Source organism: Arachis ipaensis, chromosome B09 (genome assembly GCF_000816755.2).
Source record: "Arachis ipaensis cultivar K30076 chromosome B09, Araip1.1, whole genome shotgun sequence".
NCBI lineage: Eukaryota > Viridiplantae > Streptophyta > Magnoliopsida > Fabales > Fabaceae > Arachis > Arachis ipaensis.
Genome location: NC_029793.2, coordinates 57859684 through 57869411, shown reverse-complemented (window position 1 = coordinate 57869411; position 9728 = coordinate 57859684). Strand labels below are relative to the sequence as shown.

Below are 9728 nucleotides of genomic sequence, written 5' to 3'. Positions count from 1 at the left end.
GGAGGAAAACAATGGTGGAAGAAGAACTATTAAGGCTTTTCTGTGAATGAGTGAGGAGATCAAGAAGAGTAATGTAAATACGCCTAGGCTATTTATGAACGACAACGTTTGGGACCTAGGGAGGGGGCTTTTAGTCCCATTCACAACTTCGTTCTGCCACCTGGCACTGTGACATGACACGTCAGACAACAGCGGACACGTCACACGGGCAACCCATTGGCATCCAGTGACAAGGGTCGATATGTACATTTCTTTGCATGGATGGGGCCCTGGATAAGATATCAGAAAGATCAAGGTGCGCGTCATCCCTCGGATAAAAGGCCAGGGACCGAAAAGGGTATTTACCCTTTTATTTGGGATTTAGGGTTTAATAGGTGACAGAGTCAAATATAAATAGTAACTTCAAAGTTTCGGTCCCAACATATCAAAATCGCCTCCGTAGCTCACAACTAGAAAATGGATTAATACAGACAGATTTACAGACAGATTTATTCTTTATTACAGACGGATTTTTGGTTACCGACAAAATTACCGACGGATTTTGTCCCTCTGTAAAAGCCTTGTAGGAAATTATTTACTGACGGATTTTTACCAGTTACCGACGGATTTTTTCTCTGTAAATTCTCCATCCATTTCCCTGAAACGTCAAACTTTTCGATGAATTTTCCGTCGGTAATTACAGACGGATTTTCTGATGGATTTTCCGTCGGTAATTACAGACAGATTTTTTGACAGATTTTCCGTCTGTAATTATAGATGGATTTTCCGACAAATTTTCCGTCTGTAATTGGAATCTTGGAAAATCATCCCAAACTCTGAGTACAGATAAAAAATCCGTCTGTAAATCCATCACTAAAGTAAAATAAAATTTTTTTAGATTTTTCATTGCAAAATAAAATTGTTTTCATACAAAATAAATATAAATTTAATAAATACAAATTTTTATTGATGGTACAAATAGAAAAATACACCAGTGAGTATAAAGCATTTTCTTTATAATAAGAAGCAATTATTTCCATGCAATAATACAAACTGAATACATTAGATGACAAGTAACTACTAGTTGACTCATTAGAATTCAATATCCTAATTTATGGATAGCTTCATTCTTTCTTGAGCTTCTTAGTGATGGTGGCAATATACTTGCCTTGGTGGAATGCTTGCTCCAAGTCAAGTTTAGTTGGTTGTCTTGATCCATCACCACTAGCATAAGTTCGGGCATCGTACGGACTGCCACCCTTCACTTCATTCATCTCAAACATGCCGCCGCTGAATGTATATCTGATTGAGGCAGTCTGCTTCCAATTCAATAGAGAATTAATTAAGACCAATGAGGCAACAAAATATTTCATATGAGTAGAAATATAACTAGGAACATGTAAATTATAAAATGCAAAACATAAAATCTCAGCTCTTAACTAGGAACATGTAAATTATAAAATGCAAAACATAAAATCACGCTTGGATATCTGGTTGGACGTTGCTTGGGCAAGCTACAGAAATAACATATCAAGTTTTAAATATAGGTTATGGACCTATAGGTTCAACTAATCAATATAGAAAGGTTACTATTTTATTTACAAGTAAGAGATTAACAACATTTTCAAGCTTGAATGTGTAGACCGGAAAGCAGAAAAGATTTAGAAATAGCAAGAGAAACTCAGATAGGATAACTAAAAACATCACCAGAAGGCGTGTGTTAAACTTCAAGGCTCCACCCACTTTGTCCTCAGTTATTAATTACTATAATTTGAATAGCACCTAGCAACATATAAACAATTGGGAAATCATGAATAATAACTGGTGATTTCAATTGCATTTCTAGTGAATTTGCTAGTAACAAAATACATAATACCAAGTGGTATATGGTGGATTCCAATTATCATGTTGGTAAGTCTAGTAAAATAATTTCACATCCATTATAAGTTACCTTAACACCAGAAACATGATGAAATCCCGAGTTAATTATAGGATCCCTTTAGTGAGTTAATTAGAGAAGTTACTCACCATAAATAAAGGATATAGCAATTAGTTCATGTCTTTGATCATTTGCTACAGTTTAACTTCTCTATCATTGTAACTCAAAAGTTCATCAATATACACTATCTTGGGATTCCAGTTCAAACACATTGATCCCTACATATCTAGATAATGTCTAAACCTATAGTTACAAGTACTATTTCTCATTAATTTTTGTAAAACACAAAAACAATTATGTAACATTATTACCTTATATAGGTGATTCTTGCTCTATGACCACTGAACAAAAGGTTAGCATCTTCTGATCCCGCATCATCCCTATCCAAATCTATCATTTCCACGGTTGAACCCTGGCAAACAATAATAAGTAAAGTGAATGTCGAGATTAATAACAGTCAATGAATGTTTAACAAATCAAACTTTCTCATAACTTCAAAAAATATTTCCAAAAAACAGCTACAACAATATTAACTTAAAACAAAAAAATGAGGTACAAGCAGTAAAAGGCAGCTCTTTGGGGTTAAAATAAATAAATAATTTAAAAAAATCCCATACTATCAATCGTCAAAAGAAAAACTTGGGCATCAGCTAAACTATAAAAAGAAAATTAGAAGCAGATCATGAAACTCAAGGACACCGATGAAATCAAGATCGTAAAAATGATCACAAATACAACTTCTGCCTGGTAACCTACTGAGGTCTTGAGGAAATCCAACACTCGAGTAAATTCACAATCACAGGAATTACTAACAAGTTTGATTACAAGAAAATAGCTTAACTTCTTTAGCAAAGATGTAATACCTTTTGGAGCACACAACTAGTTTATTACATTGTACACAAACTATTCAGTCGGACTATCGGTGCTGTAAAATCTGGAAAAAGGGATAGTAACAACTGCTAAGCAAGAAACTTCAAGGTCCTCCACAGCTTTGGATGGGAAAGTTCTAGCCGCAGGCTCTTGGACTCGATTGTATGACGCGGAGCAGTTCGTCGAGGCTGAAAAGAAATAGTCCTCTGAAGACTGTAAAGAAGTGCCTATCCCCACCATGGAACAAGAAGAACACTAGAAAGATTGTGTAGAGATTATGTGTATAGTAGAAGATTTCAAACTTCATCCTTCTGATTTGTGGAAGTGAAGTGACATAGATAACTAGCCCAGTGACAAGTGTAATCACTCCTGCGAGGTATATTCATCCTGTGTTTTTCCACTTCCAAATCTGTTTGAAGATCATGAAAAGAAAATTAAAAGGACAGTACTAATCACTACTACAATTAAAAGAAAATTGAAAAATTTGAAGAGTTTGGGCTTCACTTCTTTCTGTATATAGTGGCTAACACCCTAGACAAAGTAAGTGCTTGCGCTGTGTATTGCAGTGAAAAATATCATTGCAGTTCCAAGCAAGGTGTGATATCTGACTGAAGCTTCAAATTGGATGCCGAGTATCCGAAACAGAGCCAATCCCCTTAAGATAGGAAGAAGAAGCAAAGCAAGGCAGGCTTCGGCTAGCAACCCGAACCGGGTTGGTTAAAATGAGAAAAATCTCTTAAAATGCAGAACTAAAGAAAACAAAAGCTCAAATAGAAATACAAGTGTTCAACTACATACCACTGCCAGTAGCCTTCATGATTGCATTGCTAATAAATGGTACATTCGAATACATTGCAGCTATCACCTGTACCATAAGCCAATTAGGATAATTGTTTCACATTACAGAAGTACAGAATACATTAGTAAAAGTGAGCCTCAAGGGACAAGGAGAAGAGGGAAACCGTTTGGTTGGAGGTGACCATGACGGCGACGGAAGCGGCGGAGAATAGAATGGATAAGAGCCTGAGAAAGTTTGGGGCAGTCATGAGAATCCTGTGTTTTCCGGTAACTGAGGAGGGTGGTTGTTGGGGTTGGATGGCCTTGGAGTAATGACTTTTTGGGTCAGCCATGGGTTCTTTAGCGGTAGAAAAGTGGATAGGAAGCTGAATGTGTATCTATTCACACACTCAGTTTTATGTATGCTTTGGCTTCTTCTTCCACAAATTATTCATAACTTGTATGCAAGACGACTATATAAATGAAATAATAACCAGCTTAATTCATTACAATTTATTTATACATAAAACGAAAAATCATATGTTGGCTACATGAATAACATATGTTGCATTATATATCACCTCATCAGTACTAAAAAGAGTTTCACATTATATATAATAGCATATAAAATAGTTCAATGTTCAAATGCATATATACGTTAATAACTAATGATAATGATTATAACAAATTTTAGTACAAATATTATTGAGAAGAAGTAGAAGAAGGTGTAACAGTAGAAGAAAATAAAATGTTTTAATTTAGGAATATAATTATTACAAGTTTTGAGAGTAGAGAGTAGTGTACCTGCTCCTTTAGCGGCAGCAGTTTAAATAAGGGAGAGTCCTACCATAAGAGTGTAGGCACCCCTTCCAGCTAAGGATGCTTCAGCTTCATGTGCCTCCAACAAGTTAAGATCACTTGCATTCACGTAATGATGCTCAACCGCTTCAGATCCCTTGCTTGACAGAACAACAAGAATGCATAAGAGAATCAGCATTTTAAGAGAATGTTAACAATAACCATAAGGACTTAAAGGTTGAAAGGCTCATTATTTGACTGAAAAGCGCATGCATGTTTTCTTATACCAAATTAATTTACCATTAATCTCCATGGATTTTGAGACCCTTCAAGCTCATTCCACTTTCACACACATAAAATCTATTCCTAATTTCTCCTGAATAATGACGACAGAAAGCCAGAAATAGGCAAAACAGCAAACAGGTAGAATGCATGCAACAAACTCTTTCAACAGAGTCCATTTCAAAATGTACCCAATCTGATTCAATTCAATGCTCAACAAATCCACTCCTTCAAACTGAATTAAATTTTCAGTTCTAGACAACATTCATCAGGCTCATATTAACAACGTTCAACAATGTTCAGCAATCCAGATTAACAATCTAAACATTTCTCAGCTATTCAGAATCAAAACCTAATCTAATCCTATTTTAACAACCTAAAAATCCACTAATCAGAAAACAAATCTAACTAAACTAATTACTAAAATCAAACTAACTTAACAAAATTAATTGAACATAATAGAAATTAAAAGAATTTTGAAACTAAAACCTGGAAACAGAGACAATCAAAACAACGCAGAGGGAAAGAAGGATGCCCAGGTCTCTACGGTTCGAACGGGGGAAAGAGAGAGGTGGAACCGCGGCTGATGGTGGAACCGATTTTGGTCGCCACGGAGCTAAGGCTTACGAAGGTAGCTGCAGCATTGACTGGAGGAGATGATGGCTGTAGCGCTGGAAGAGATGATGGCTGTAGCCAGAATTGAGGGGGATAAAAGGAGAGAGAGAGAAGCGCGGTGGTGGTGGAGCTTGAGCTTGCTTTGTTCTGTGAATGAGAAAGAATGAGAGAGACAGGGGTTGTATTCTACTGGTTCAGTGTTTTAAAAAGAGGAGAAAGAAAAGGTAGCTGCGGCGATTAGGATGGCGCTGTGGGTGAGGAAAGGAGAAGAAGAAGTAGCCCGTTGACTGAGAAGAAGGATGAGGAATGCTAGGTTTATCTCGTTTAATTTGTGTGCCGTGAATGGAGCTCGCGCAATGGTAGATTTGACGAAAAATTTTAAATTACGTACAGATTTTTCTTCTGTAATAATTTAATATAACGCAGCATTTTTGTCCATTTAATTACAGATGGATTTTTTATCTGTAACTATTTTTCACGAAAAAAAATTAATTTTTTCGACAGAATTATCGATGGATTCTTTCTTCCGTCTGTAATTTATGCTAATTCATTTTTTTTTTCGACAAAAAATTTCTCTAAAATTCCATTTATATTTTCGTGGGATAAAATTCGTCGGAAATATCCGTCTGTAATAACTAGTTTTCTAATAGTGACTCTTTTTTCATCAGATGAGTTACAATTCAATCCTATCAAGGATACAAAAAGTTTTGGTTGATATAATTCTTTAATCACTTTTATGAGTATAAATACGCTTCCGCATTATGATGTATATTTTTTTGATAGTTTAATATAAAAGATTTGAATTATAAAATTATTTGTTCTAATAAGTAGTATTAGAGTCATCCATAATTTAATCATCAAAAATATTTAATTTTATTGTTTTTTTTATTTTTAATTACTGAATTGAAATATGTATATATTTATGTTGTTTACGTTTAAAATTGTTGCTCAACAAAGTCATATATTATGAATATTCTTCTCTGATTCTGTTTATTGTCGTTGCACATATAATATGTAACTTTAATATGTGTGTGCGTCATATGTTTGACTTTTATATATATGTGAGCGTCATATGTCATATATATAACTAGTATTGTTGCACAAACATAAAATATAATCACTTTTAATGCTGATGTTGTTTGGGTTGCAATTCTATATATATATATATATATATATATATACTGTTATGTATGGTGTGTTTGGTTGTATGCTTCACATAGACTATGGATAATTTTAAATAATATTGAGCAGTATTTTGAGAATCGAATTGATATTTTTGGAAAAAAAAAGAGTAAAATCGATTATTGATTAGCCTTTTTGTTATTATTTAAAATATTTGACTTGAAAGAAATGTTAAGATTTTCAAAAACAAGCAATAGAGTGTAGAGAATATTATTAATAGATCAATTAATAAAAACTATTAAAAATAGAAAAATGTTGATTTTTATGGATTGTTGATGATAATAACAAANNCTAAACAAAAGATACTATAGAATTAGTCATATATTAATTAAGGTATATATTTTATATAGAGACTGTATCTTTCTTTTATTTGGTTTGGTAGAATTATCTTGATATAATAAATAAATAAATGAATGATTTATTCTAAAACATTAGTAGAGTATTATAAAACTATGATTGTCTCGAATTTAATTTTGTGTGCTATTCATTTTGTATAAAATTAATTATTCTTTTGGAATATAAGAATTATTGTGTGTTACTTATGTAAATATTAATCAATCTAAAGAGATATTTATATTTGGCTGAATTATATGTATACATTAATAATATTTGAATAATAAAAAATTAAAAATATTTTTTTTATTTATGCAAACAATAATTATCTAAAAAAATTTATTATTTTATCAAATAATAAACATTGTACACTTTTATTTATTTTTTATTAATTATGTGGTCAACAATCGACCTAAAAGAATGTTAATGTTTTGGCCAATTAATAGAAAATATATATAGTAATAAATAGGTTGTGAAGTTTAGGTTTTCATGTGCGCATTTAGTCAGTTTAAAAAAGGTTTAACGTGTGACAGAAATTTTTTGACAATATTTGATTACTACAATGAGAGTATCACTTACACTTAATTTTTCTATCCAAAAATTAAAAATTAATGTTGTTCTAAATATCTCAATATGGACATTTTTCAATTATTTAACTAATATTTATTGCACTTTTTTTTCTAATCCAGTTGCTATGCCTTCAACTACCAATATTTTTGCACAAGTTAGCAGTATTCTTATGCTAAATGGTACAAATTTTAAAGTTTGGGATACTGATGAGTCCATATTTGACGATAATGTTTTGTTCGAATTGAACGGATTTTATCACATAAACTCACTTACTCACCAAAATTGCATACTTTTGTGTTTTATCCCCAAATTGAACCTAAATGTGAAAACATGCGTTTTTGTGCTTAAATTGACCATTTTAATTTCATTTTTATTCCATTCGATGTCGTGATAAGTTTATTGAGTGATTTCAGGTCCTAGAGGCAAGAATGGCTAGGCAAAAGTGGAAGGAAGCATACAAGAATGGAAAACACATGAAGAAAACAAACGAAAAGTACACTGAAGTGTGCGTATGTACACACCTGTGCATACACACAAGTCCCTGCGCGTGACCTCATTAATGAAGCACGTGGCTTGCAATTTTTTGGGCTCTTTGGCCCAATTTTGGAAGTGCTGAAGCCATTTTGGAGTGCTATATGAAGGGAACTTCAACACATATCAAGGCATTAGCTTAGGGAGCTCACTTTTAGATAGAAAAACATAATTAGGAGTAGGAGTAGTGTAGAGTAGTTTTCTCTTAATCCTCTCTTAGGGTTTACTAAAATCTCGTTGTAGCATTTTATAGTTTGAATTTTGGTCTTGGATTTTGCTTATCACATTGTAAGTACTTTTTAATTTCTTCTTTAATTTCACTACTCTTGCTACATCTTCTTCTATTTCAAGTTACTTGTTAATATATGCAATTTTGATTTTTTGAAGTTTTGGTTGGTGAATTTTGTCTTTTATAATTTCTATTTGCTTGATTGCATGTTTATTGTTGTGAATAGTTTGGTTACAGTTTTCATTTTCCTTTGCAAATTCTTATGTTTTATTTTTATGCCCACCAAGTGTTTGTGAAAATGACAACTATAGATTTTGAGTAGATTTTCACTTCCTGACTTAGAAAATGAGTTCCTACGATACTGGAGTCATAATGTCCAACATTTAGTGGTAATTCTTGAGTAGTTAGTTATCTCTTATTTCCATTAACGCTAGTTTTTTACTAAGAAATTAGTAAGTTAGCTAGGACTTATGGATTAAGGTCAATTATACTTACTTGACTTACTCCTCAATGCTAGGGGTTGATGAAGTGAGATTGACTCATCATAGTTATCATAGTTGTGGTTATGGCGATAATAGGATTGCTTAATTCTCATTCCCAAGTCAAGGCTCTTTTATGCATTTACTGCATTTTCACTAAGTTTTTATCTTGTTTCTTTTTAATTGCATTAATTCCCTCTTCGATTGTTTCTTAGTTCTTTTATTACTTATTTTTTTTAATCTTTCGTTTCTTGATTCAAAACCCCCGTTTCTTCACAATCGAAAGTGTAACATCTTAATTGCATTGTCCGAGGGAGACGACACGGGACTTAAAACTCCCGATTTTTATTGGTTTGTGTTGTGACAAATAAAGTTAAAATTTGATCAGGAGTTAATTGTTGGTTTGGACTATACTTGCAACGAAGAAATTCTATTGAGAAATTCTAAACCAACATTAATTCTCACATCAAGTTTTTAGTACCTTTGCCAGGGACAATGCAATTGGTGTCATGTTTTTTGTTGTTGTAAATATGTCAATATTATAAATAGCCTACTTTTTGGTTATTTGGTTGTTGACTTATAGTATTTGATATAGAGGTTGTGATCGTATATAACAGGTTTATCGGGATTCTGGGTGTATCACCGAGCTGTGATGGCTGCTGAACTGAAATCGGATGGACCGAATTATGACAGAAAATCAGACGGTCCGATTTAAGTAATCGGACAGTAAGTAATTGGTGGGTCTGATTTCAATCTATTAGGAACCACGTGGCGAGCATGCACAGCAGTCCCGCGTTGATGAGGTTTCAATTAAGCGAGTCCCACTTTCCCTTTCACTTTCACTCTCATTTCTCTCTCTCTCTTTATTCCCCAACCCCATCATTTCTTTCCCTCTCTGTTCTCCAACCTCATCACCATTGTTGGACCACCGAAACACACAAAAAAATTGGAAACAATGCCAAAACGAATAAAGATCAAAGATATAAATCAACCAAAGTTTCATATTGTTAATTATCTTAGGCATCTTAGTTATAGTATATATAATTTTTTATATAATTTTTTATAATTGATGAAACTAAATTATATATATATAATTGATGAAACTAAATAAATAATTTAGTTTTATAATTTTTTATATTTGAAT

At 32.9% G+C, this 9728-nt stretch overlaps 1 long non-coding RNA gene across 2 annotated transcripts; it reads right to left on the bottom strand.

The window, feature by feature from the left end:
• On the bottom strand, window positions 954–5580 carry LOC107619579. 2 transcript variants are annotated; one of them, XR_002353999.1, is made up of 9 exons: window positions 5135–5580; window positions 4370–4524; window positions 3751–4038; window positions 3587–3653; window positions 3293–3483; window positions 2782–3197; window positions 2230–2330; window positions 1687–1761; window positions 954–1295 (listed from the first exon to the last, which is right to left on the bottom strand). It is a non-coding gene; the product is annotated as an uncharacterized LOC107619579 (long non-coding RNA). The 2 variants fall into 2 exon arrangements; XR_002354000.1 differs by having other exon boundaries at window positions 4370–4520.